The sequence below is a fragment of the Myodes glareolus genome, chromosome 18, assembly GCF_982192425.1.
Source record: "Myodes glareolus chromosome 18, mMyoGla1.1, whole genome shotgun sequence".
Taxonomy (NCBI): Eukaryota; Metazoa; Chordata; class Mammalia; order Rodentia; family Cricetidae; genus Myodes; species Myodes glareolus.
Window position 1 is genome coordinate 71,070,033 of NC_142043.1, and position 10,784 is coordinate 71,080,816.

At 46.2% G+C, this 10,784-nt stretch overlaps 1 pseudogene across 1 annotated transcript; it reads right to left on the reverse strand.

Annotated features, from left to right (window-relative positions):
• LOC148119260 (H-2 class I histocompatibility antigen, Q10 alpha chain-like) lies at positions 1–3,100 on the reverse strand (annotated as a pseudogene). The gene is made up of 5 exons (XR_015735538.1): positions 3,004–3,100; positions 2,529–2,798; positions 2,046–2,321; positions 205–480; positions 1–78 (listed from the first exon to the last, which is right to left on the reverse strand). The product of XR_015735538.1 is annotated as an H-2 class I histocompatibility antigen, Q10 alpha chain-like (transcript).
• Positions 3,101–10,784: the final 7,684 nt, after the last annotated feature.

Here is a 10,784-nt window from a genome sequence, read left to right on the forward strand (position 1 = left end):
TCACAACAGCCACCACAGCTCCAAGGAGAATCAGACCAGCAATGACTGCCATGATTGGGACCATGGACTGAGGAGGCTCTGGGAAGAGAAGGAGAGGAAGGGAGGTGAGGGTCATGATCCCAGCTCTCATCCCTGACCCTGCTCATGGTCTGCAGAAGGCCCCTGCTTTCTCTGACCCCAGCTGTGCACCCACTCCCTCCTTACCCCATCTCAGGGTGAGGGGCTCAGCCAGCCCCTCATGGTACACATGGCATGTGTATTTGTGCTCCTCCCCAGAAGGCACCACCAGAGATGCCCACTTCTGGAAGGTTCCATCCCCAGAAGGTCTGGTCTCCACCAGCTCCATGTCATGAGTCTGTTCCTCCTCCTCCCTCTGCCAGGTCAGGGTGATGTCAGCAGGGTAGAAACCCAGGGCCCAGCACCTCAGGGTGACATCACCTTTAGGTCCAGGATGATGGGTCACATGTGCCTTTGGGGGATCTGTGTGGAAGGTTTAAAAAAATCCTACAATTAACAAGATAAACTGAAATCTGCAAAGACAAAGTTACATCAATGATGACACTGAACTGTGTGTGTGTTTGAACACTTCTGTCATCCTACTAGTGACCTGGAGGTACAGCTGGTCCCCTCATCACAGAACTGCACATTTCCCTGGGAGGACCCAGAAGCTAAGAGGGAATCCACATGAGCTGGCAGGTCACCATGGTCTTCCTTATGTGATGTTTTATAACATAAATTAGGTGGTAAAAGGATGAAGGAATAATAAATGATTTAGTTATGTGATTAAATCCATATCAAAATAAGAAATTAGGAGCATGGCTACATGAAAGGTGCCTCCCACTCCTGCAGCCCAGCTGAGGCCACCTTGCTCCTAGTGTATCTGTTCCTCCAAGTTATTAACCATCAGCAAGTGAGTAGCAAAAATATGGTGGACTAATGACATGCAGCCAACAACTGACTCCCCAAGTCATGCCTCTGGGGGGGGGAACACAAGATACCAGGTATTGTCACCCAGGATCCCTGAAGTGTGCTGTGGAGCCCAGTGCAGCCGTCACTAGGACACAGAGGTGCTCACAGGGTGTGTGGATCTTCCCTGTCAATCCAGTCCTGGAGGTGCAGAAGACCCTGTCTCTGAGGAAGTTCAATTCCTAATTCACTAGGGCAACACTGTAACTTGTTGGAGCTGAAAGAGAATAGGGGGCTCTGGATGTTAATTCTGGCAGAAAACAGTCTAAGCTCCCAGGAATCTTTCTCATTTAAAGGGAAAACCGATTTAACTTGTCTAATTATCCAGAAAATCAGCCCCACATGGCACCTGTGGAGACTGATAACACATGATAACACAAGGGGGAGGGAGAGAATATCAACCAAGTGTGGAAGAAAAACTGACTGAAAGCAAAACGACAACTTCAAAAAAAAAAAAAAAAGAAAGAAAGAAAAAGAAAATAAAAAGAAAGAAAGAAAAGTAAAAGGGGGGGAAAGACCTCCAGCATTTAGTACTTTTTCAGGGCACCCCATGAGTGCTCACGTGACCGTTCTAGGATTAGACAGGATTGGGGTGTAGGGTGGATGCAAAGCTCACAGACAGGAATCTGGGAGAATGTATTCTTTAGAATATTCTAGAAACTGGGGAGCAGCCTAGGGTAGGGACGTCCATGACTCCCATCAGGTAAAGGAGACTCCGGTCCTGGTGTGTAAAGGCTGGCACACTCAGATGACAGGAGTCAGTGTCCACAGACACTGGGTGTGGGCAGAGAACCCGGCCTGGGAGAGGCCACAGCCAACAGAGGCTGCAGACTGAAGGAGCCACTGTTGGTGATGTAGGGATCCTCCCTCCTGAGACAGATGTGGAACTGTCCAGGGAGAAGGCTGAGCCCTAGGACGTCAGTGCAGTCCCTGCCACGCTGAATCAGGAGATCCAGGACCCTGTCTGCCCTCAGAGACAGGGGCATGACCCCAGCTGAGGGTTTCCTCTCCCTCAGGACTGAGCCCAGCCCGAGGGCAAAGGGAGGAGCTGTCCTCGGTCCCCCCACCTCGACCCGCACCTGTGCGCAGCAGAGTGTCCTTCCCATTCTCCAGGTATCTGTGCAGAGACTCCAGGCACGTATTCTCCAGGTAGAACCTGTGTCTCTCTGTAACACCAGTGTGCTCCAACTTTTGCCTGGTGATTTGTGCTGCAGTATCCGCCATCGTCCACGTAGTCAAATCTTCGTTCAGGGTGATGTAATCGCGACCATCATAGGCGTGCTGATTGTACCCGCGGAGGAGGCTTCCGTCCGACCCCAAGTGACAGCCATAGGTCACCTGGATGGTGTGAGAGTCTGTGGGGACCCCGTGGTCAGCCCCGCCCACCTTCCCCGCCCCCGTTATCCTTGCCCGCGGCCTCGCCCACCCGCGGACGCTAAACTGAAAGGAAAACCGGATCTGGTCCCTGCTCTCCTTCTGAACCAAAGCCTTGGGACCCGGTGAGATTCTGGCTCGCAGGAAGGAACAAGGAGGGGTCGTGACCTCCGACCGCAGTCACTCACCGCCCTCACTCTGGTTGTAGTAGGCAAGCAGGGTCCTCAGGTTCCCTAGGTAAATCTGCTGGCGGTTCTTGGCGCTCTGAGTCTCTTCTTCCCAAAACTCTGGCCCCTCCTGCTCCACCCAGGGCGCCCGCTTCTCATATCTTGAATTCTCCGCTTCGCTGTCTTAGCGCACGAACTGCGTGTCGTCCACGTAGCCGACTTCCATGTACCGGGGCTCCCCGAGGCCGGGCCGGGACAGGGCAGTGAAGAAATAGCGCATGGAGTGGGAGCCTGGGGGTGGCGGGCGGTGAGACCCCGACCCTGCTCCCGCGACCCCGGGCAGGAGGGCGGGCCGGGAGGGGAGCAGAGCGCGGGGCTCGGGACGCGGGTGGAGAAGGGGCGGGAGGGTCCCACTGGGCCACGCGGGGACGCGGCTTCCCCGGTGCCGCCCCTGCCCTCCCCGCAGAGCCCGTTTCCCTCCCGACCCCGCACTCACCAGCGCAGGTCTGGGTCGGGGCCAGAGCGGCCACCAGAAGCAGGAGCAGCGTGCGCGGAGCCATCGCCTGCATCTCAGATCTGGGGCGATTCTGAGTTTCGCGGTCTGCGTGGACTTTATAACCGGTGACCGCGGCGACACTGGTTGGTTCCCCGGGATCTCGTCACCCAATCGGGGTGAGAACCGCCAAGTTGTCATCAGTGTCCGGGCAGAAGGACCTGACCCAGGTTAGGAGCTGGAGAAGTGAAACTGGGGACAGGGGAATCCCCAGCCCTGGGCTTCCCCACCCAGACCTCACCTGGGGACTAAGTCTGAGTGAGCCCTGTGCTGCAGGATGGAGGGCTGTTTGTCATGGTGTCTCTGAGCCGCCTAAGATCAACTGCTCCTCAGGTTAGTCAGGATGAAACCTAAGAGCATGAAGTTTCCAGGTAAAATACACACAGCACAATAAAATCAATGGTTCATGGAAGAATGTGCTGGCAGGATTGCCATGGACACCTGAATCTGGAGGTCTCTCCACAGCAATGAAATGGTAAGAGTTCCCTTTGGACAGCATTGGGTCAGTGTCCGTGCTGCACACATTGGAGGGACTCAGGAGCCAACTCCGTTATCAGATTTAGTGTCCCATAGGCCTGCGACATTTCACCTCCCTCTTCTCATCAGCTCATGAAGTGTCTGAGAGTGAGAGGGACACAGGTTATGTAAGTTCTACTGCACGGTTATTGGTGCTCTGCTGTGTAATTAGTTCCAGTTCCTCTCTGACTGTGGCTCATTCACTAAAACCACTGTACCATGGAAGTGTGTGCACACAGGGAAACGTGGAGTGTAGACAGGGTCAGTGTCCTGCTCTATTTGGTCTCCACGGGGGTCTCTTCCCATGGAAAAGGGGTTCACTATGCTGAGACAATGACCCAGATCCACATGGACAATCTCAGGACTATGGAATGAAGATCCGTGTAAAACACAAGCACCTGGAGCCACAGATGATCACCTGGGAAGAAACACTAGGAGTCTGAGTGTAAGCACAGGTTGTGAAGACACGATCCTGAGTGAAGAGGCAAAGTCTCTATTTACAGAGATCCCTGAGCGTCAGGCCTGGCAGTGTGAGCTGCCCACTGCAGGTGAACACAGGAGCCTGGTCTCTGTGGGAGTCTGTGTGGTGCTTGCAGGCCAGCGCCTCTGCTTTAAAGAGAAGCCATCTCTGCACTGCATCCCAACACAATGTTGTCATTGTATTCCTGGAAGTGCCTTTTCTTCTAGAAGAGTCCAGATCTGAATATTGGAGAGAAGAAGGAAGAGGAAGGGTAAGGAGAGAATGAAATGAGTCTGGCCTGCAAGTCTCTCCTGGTGTTTGGTTTTGTGTTGTGTTGTTTGAGACAAGATCGGTCTCTCCAGCTCTGGCTGTCCTTAAACTTACTGTGTAGACCAGGCTGGCGCTAATATCACAGAGACCCATCTGCCTTTGTAGTCCAAATCCTGGGATTAAAGGCTGTGTTACTACACCTGGTTTTTGTTACTTTCCTATGGCTGTGCAAAGACACCGTGACCCCAGCAACTTATAAAAGGAAGTGTTTAATGTAGTCTTAAGTTTTCAGAGGGTTTGAGTCCATGATGCCAGAGGAAGGTTTGGTGGCAGGAACAGCTGAGAGCTCACATTGTGATCCACACTCAAGTGCCAGAGACATTGGGAATAGTGGGAGTCTTTAAAACCTCCATGTCCAGCCCCAGTGACACACCTCCTCCAACAAGGCCACACCTCCTGATCCTTCCCAAACAGTTCCATCAACTGGAGCTGAAGTATCCAAACCACTAAGCCTGTGTGGTCATTCTCATTCAAACCCCCACAGTATTCAGTGTGGGATGTCAGATGCCCTGCAGGGTACTGCAGATGTGTCCATTGTAATCAATAGATTATATCCTCAAACAGGGGAACCCCTCATTTGCTTCTGCTTCTGTCTCCTCCTGATCAACCCTTCTCCTTCTCCCTCAGGCCTCACCCCAGGAGTGAGCACCCCTCGCTCCAGAGCTCTGCACTAACACTGTCTGTTCCTTTGCATCTAGTTTCTCTTACTGTGGTCAGCTATCTTGCTGTGAGCCAGGCTGTTGGTTTCCTTCCTAAGAAGCTCCAGTACAGGGGCTGGAGAGATGGCTCAGAGCTTAAGAGCACCGGTTGCTGCTGCAAAGGATCCAGGTTCAGTTCCCAGCACCCTCATTGTGCTTCACAACCATCTGTGACTCCAGTTTCAGGGGATTCAGTGCCTGGTGCACCTGCACAGTCATGTACAAAAACCAAAGCTATCTAATGAAAATAAAATTAAAATACAACTTCAAATTTCTCCAATAACTCCCTATGCCTCTTCTATACATCTAGAGTGTGAGGCCCAGGGGCTGAGGACACAGGACATATACGTCATTCTAATATATGATAGATAGGTAAACAGACAGACAGACAGGCAGATAAATTAGATAGAGATTCAGTCAATCGGTTCTGTCACTCTAGAGAACCCCAACTAACACAGATTTTTATAACAGAAATGTCTCTAGAGCAGCGGAAATGTCAGGATGAATCTTTAAATACTTGGAACAGCCTTTCCAGTTTACCAGCAGCTTCAGCTACCACAGCCTTTCCAGGAACTGGTGCCTCTCCTGGGAGCTGGGAGAGCACTGAGGGCTCATGGTGTGAACTGTTTTACACACTTAGGGAGATATTTATTTGATTATCCTGATTCTCCAATTGTGGTCACAACAGTCTTGTTGGTTCTCTATATAAACTGCTGACAGTTTGTGGGAAAGTGCGGGAGACGCTGATGCTGGTCTGTTGCTCTTAGCGTCTCTGGATAAACTGATTAAGGATGAGTTCCATGATAAAATTAACCAACATCTAGTGTCTCAGAATACGGTGAATGACAGCTGCTCTCTTAGTGATGGGACTGACCAGCTTCAGATCTGCACAAACAGTCTAGTGGTTTCTAAGTGTGCCCGGAAGAGAATCTTCTTTCCTGCAGACACAGAGCTCATGCTGAGGAAATCAAACGGAAGCCCTCGTTATAAGGTTGGCTGAGTGAGAGTGGAAACTCCAGTCCCACCCTTGAAGAGTTTCAGCAGTTCAAAGTAAAGGCATTAATTACTAAAGAATGAAATCCTGTAACTTGGCATTGGGATGTCTGGGAGGACCCTGTTGAATCTCAGAACACAATTGGTTAAGCAGCTGCAGCTACATCAGCACACTTTTAACTGTCTGTGGTTATAGCTTTACCATTTTTTTGCTTTAGAGAGATGATAGGAACTATCATTTTTGGTCATTGCCTTTAGGTACTGTGGGGGCTGGCTCAGGCCTGATGTGTGCTATCTTCCTTGTTTTGTTTTTAGGAAACTGAAACTCAGGCCCAGTTGTAAGATGGGGAAACTTCAGACCTTTCAGAGGGGCGCCCGCACATCTGAAGACCTTTGCTGTCACCCTTTCCTTTGATCCAGACCTTAGGAGATGCTGATGCTCAGTTGAATGAATTAAATGCAGTGGGGTTCATTGGACCCCAAGACAGCAGGGACCAAATGGCAGAAGGAAATGCCAGAGGCAAGGTGATCATAATCAGCAGCACAGACAAAGAAAATTCCATAACGGCCTAACCCATAGTGGTCAGCTCAGGCAAAGTTACTTTTATGGTGCCGTGATTCACATTGACCTTTGATACAGAATTAATCATGGTGTTTCCAGGCATGAAATTGATAAGAAGATGTCTAGCCAGTGTTCCATTGCTGTGAAGAGACACCATAAGCATGGCAAATCTTATAATAGAAAGCATTTACATGGGTCTTGCTTAGCCCATTATCATCATGGCAGGAACCACGGCAGCATGCAGGCAGACATGGTGCTGGAGAAGATGCTGGGAGTTCTGCATTCAGATCCTCAGGCAGCAGGAAGAGTGAGAGCTAAGCTGGCTTGGTCTTTTATCTAAAGTCCACCCCCAGTGACACACGTCCTTAGACAAGGCCACACCCACTCCAACAAGGGTGTGGAGTGTCATCCCCTGATTATCAAATATTCAAATATATGAGCCTATGGGGTCATTTTTATTCAAACCATCACATTCTACTTCCTGGCCCTATAACCTTGTCTCAATATGATAATGCAAAATGCATTCAATCCAACTTCAAAAGTCCCCATAGTCTACAGCAGTCTCAACACTGTCTAAGTTGAGGAGGTCTGGCCAGAGTGTTGTCAAATATTGTGCATCATCCGGAACTGTTTTGTGTAGCTGGTACCAAAAAACAGGTCTAAAAAATAGCGCTGTCAACATTATGACGTCATAGTAACCAGGTGGAGTTGGTGTTGTGGGGCCCCATCTTCATCCTAGAAGCTTTAAAGATTACTGCAGGAAAATTTATTGTTTGTTATGGGAAAGTTAAACATTATCTACGAAGACATATACAGACATATATATATATATATATATATATATATATATATATATATATATACATATAAACAGATGTGGGGAAAGAAAAGAAAATTTATCAATTATAGTTATTCTGTCCTGTATCTTGGCTCTTGACATGAGACAGAAACTCTGGGATATCTCTTATCAACAGGCTTGGAAATGAAGAGGGACTGAGCCATTGTCCAACTCCAAAACCAGCTCTACATATGTATAAATAAATGCACATTAGTACATATTAAAAAAAATAGTAATACTTACCTAAACTATTTGGATTCATTGTTGATCCTCTTTTGGTCGTAGGCGGTTTCTATATTCAATTATCCAGGGTCCCTTGGATACTTTGAAAATGAGCGTTCTCCTGTGGAGACAAGAAGAGAACCCTGCCCCCAACCTATATATTTCTCTTACCTTTGGTGTGATTATTATCCTTGTAAGTGAGTTATAATTTATCTCTTCCAAGAGGCTTTTCCTCCTCAAACCGAACCTTTATTAATTTTGATGGTATCCACAATTTTTCCTCTCCTGTGGAAACAAGAGCAAAACCCCTTCCCCAACGCAGCACATCTCCTGGCTTCCACTGTGAGGTCAGCACATCCTTGAAATAAATTGGTTGATTTAATTCAGCAGACTTTTCCAATATCCAATGTCTTTCTGCAGCCGTTGTCCCCTTCTCATTAGCACTGAGAAAATTCAAGGTTAATAAAGCATTATGTAACCTATTCCTGGGGGTATTTTCCACCCTTTTCTGTTTGTTCAACATATCTTTTATAGTTCGATTTGATCTTTCTATAACTGCTTGACCTATAGGATTGTATGGTATACCTGTAACATGCTTAATATTATAATAAGCAAAAAATCGTGTCATTTTCCTAGAGACATAAGCTGGACCATTATCCATCTTTATCTGTGTAGGTATACCGATGATGACCATAACTTCTAATAAATGAGTGATTACTGAATCAGCTTTTTCTGAGCTTAAAGCAGTTGCCCATTGGAAATCTGAGTACGTGTCAATGGTATGATGTACATATTTTAATTTACCAAATTCTGGAAAGTGAAACACATCCATCTGCCAAATTTCATTCCTTTTAATACCCTTTGGATTAGTCCCTGCAGGCAATGGTGTTTGGTTATAAAAAGAGCAAGTAGGGCATTTCTTTACAATCTCCTTGGCTTGTTGCCATGTAATAGAAAACTCTTTTTTCAAGCCTTTGCTATTGACATGATGTTTTTTATGAAATTCAGATGCCTCCAGCACACTACCAATCAATAATTGATCAATATCTGCATTACCTTGTGCTAGAGGACCTGGCAGACCCGTATGGGATCGGATATGCGTTATATACATAGGGCAGAGTCTGTTTTTGATCATGTCTTGTACCTGGATAAACAATGAGGTCAGTTCTGTAGCATCAGGTATAAATTCAGCAGTTTCAATATGCAAAATAACTCTTTCTGCATATTGTGAGTCACTAATTATATTAAGAGGTTCTTTAAAATCCCTAAGCACCATAAGGATGACTTATAATTCTGCCTTCTGGACAGAATCATAAGGACTTTGTTCCACTTTACTCAATTCTTCTGATTTGTAACCTGCTTTCCCTGATTTATTAGCATCGGTATAAAATGTACGGGCTCCGGTTATTGGAGCATCATGGACAATTCGAGGGAGGATCCAAGAAGTTCTCTTTATAAAGTTAAGTCTCTTGCTTTTTGGGTAATTGTTATTGATTTCTCCCAAAAAATTAGCACAAGCTCTTTGCCATGGTTTATTGTCTTCCCACAACTTTTTTATCTAATCAGCAGTGAAAGGCACTATAATTTCTGCTGGGTCTATACCTGCTAATTGATGAAGTCTCAATTTTCCTTTTATAATCAATTCAGAGACTTTTTCCACATAAGTTTTTAATTTTTTACTTGGATTGTGTGGTAAAAAGATCCATTCCAAGATAATATCGTCTCTTTGCATCAAAATTCCTGTAGGAGAAATTCTGGAAGGCAATATAACAAGAATACAACTAAGCTTTGGATTTACCCTGTCCACATGAGCCTCCTGTAATTTTTCTTCAACCATTGTCAATTCTTTTTCTGCTTCAGCTGTTAATTCTCTGGGACTGTTCAAGGCATTATCACCATCCAAGGTTTTGTTTAAATGAATTATTAGATCAGGTGTTATCCCAACAGCCGGTCGTAGGCTGGAGATGTCTCCTAATAATCTTTGAAAGTCATTAAGAGTTCGTAACCGGTCTCTCCTGATTTGTGCCTTTTGTGTCTTAATTCTTTGTAAACCTATTTTATAACCTAAATAATTAACAGAATCTCCTCTCTGAATTTTTTCAGGAGCAATTTGCAATCCCCATTTAGGTAACACTATTTTTACTTCTTCAAACAGCCTTTCTAAGGTATCTTTGTTTTGATCAGAGATCAGGATATCATCCATATAGTGGTATATTATGGACTTAGGAAATTGTTGCATATAATTTTTAATGGTTGGCTTACAAAATATTGGCACAGGGTGGGAGAGTTCAACATTCCCTGTGGGAGGACGGTCCACTGGTACCTCCTTGCAGGCTGAGAGTTATTATAGGTAGGCACTGTGAAGGCAAACTTTTCTCTATCTTTTTCTTGTAATGGTATAGTGAAGAAACAATCAGATCAATAACTATAAGAGGCCATCCCTTTGGTAACAGGGAGGGCAGAGGAATTCCAGATTGCAGAGGGCCCATAGGTTGAATAACCTTGTTGATAGCGCTAAGATCTGTCACCATTCTCCATCTACCAGATTTTTTCTTAACAACAAATACAGGAGAGTTCCAAGGGCTGGTAGATTCTTCTATATGTCGAGCATCTAATTGCTCTTGTACCAGCTGTTCTAAAGCCTGTAACTTTTCCTCAGCTAAAGGCCACTGTTTAGTCCATATTGGTTTCTCAGTCAACCATTGTAGAGGCATGGCTGTTGGTACCTCTGAAGGGCCATCAATTGTGTTGTGTTCTTGTATAGCTCTAATGGCTGGTTTCTGCCATCTGTAATATCTTGTAATAGTTTCCTCAGGAATATAGGCTCTGGAAGCAGCATGAATGTTAATTTGGGTATTCCATTGGTGCAATAGGTCACGGCCCCATAAATTCACTGCAATATTGGCTATATATGGCCTTAGTTTTCCTATTTGTCCATCTGGACCTATACAGTTGACCCATCTCGTGCTTTGTCTTACTCGAGATAGAGTTCAATTCCTAGGAACTGAATATCTACCTCCTGAAGAGGCCAATGCGGATGCCAAGATTCTGGAGTAATGATACTTACATCCACACCTGTGTCCAGTAAGCCAGTAATAAATTTGC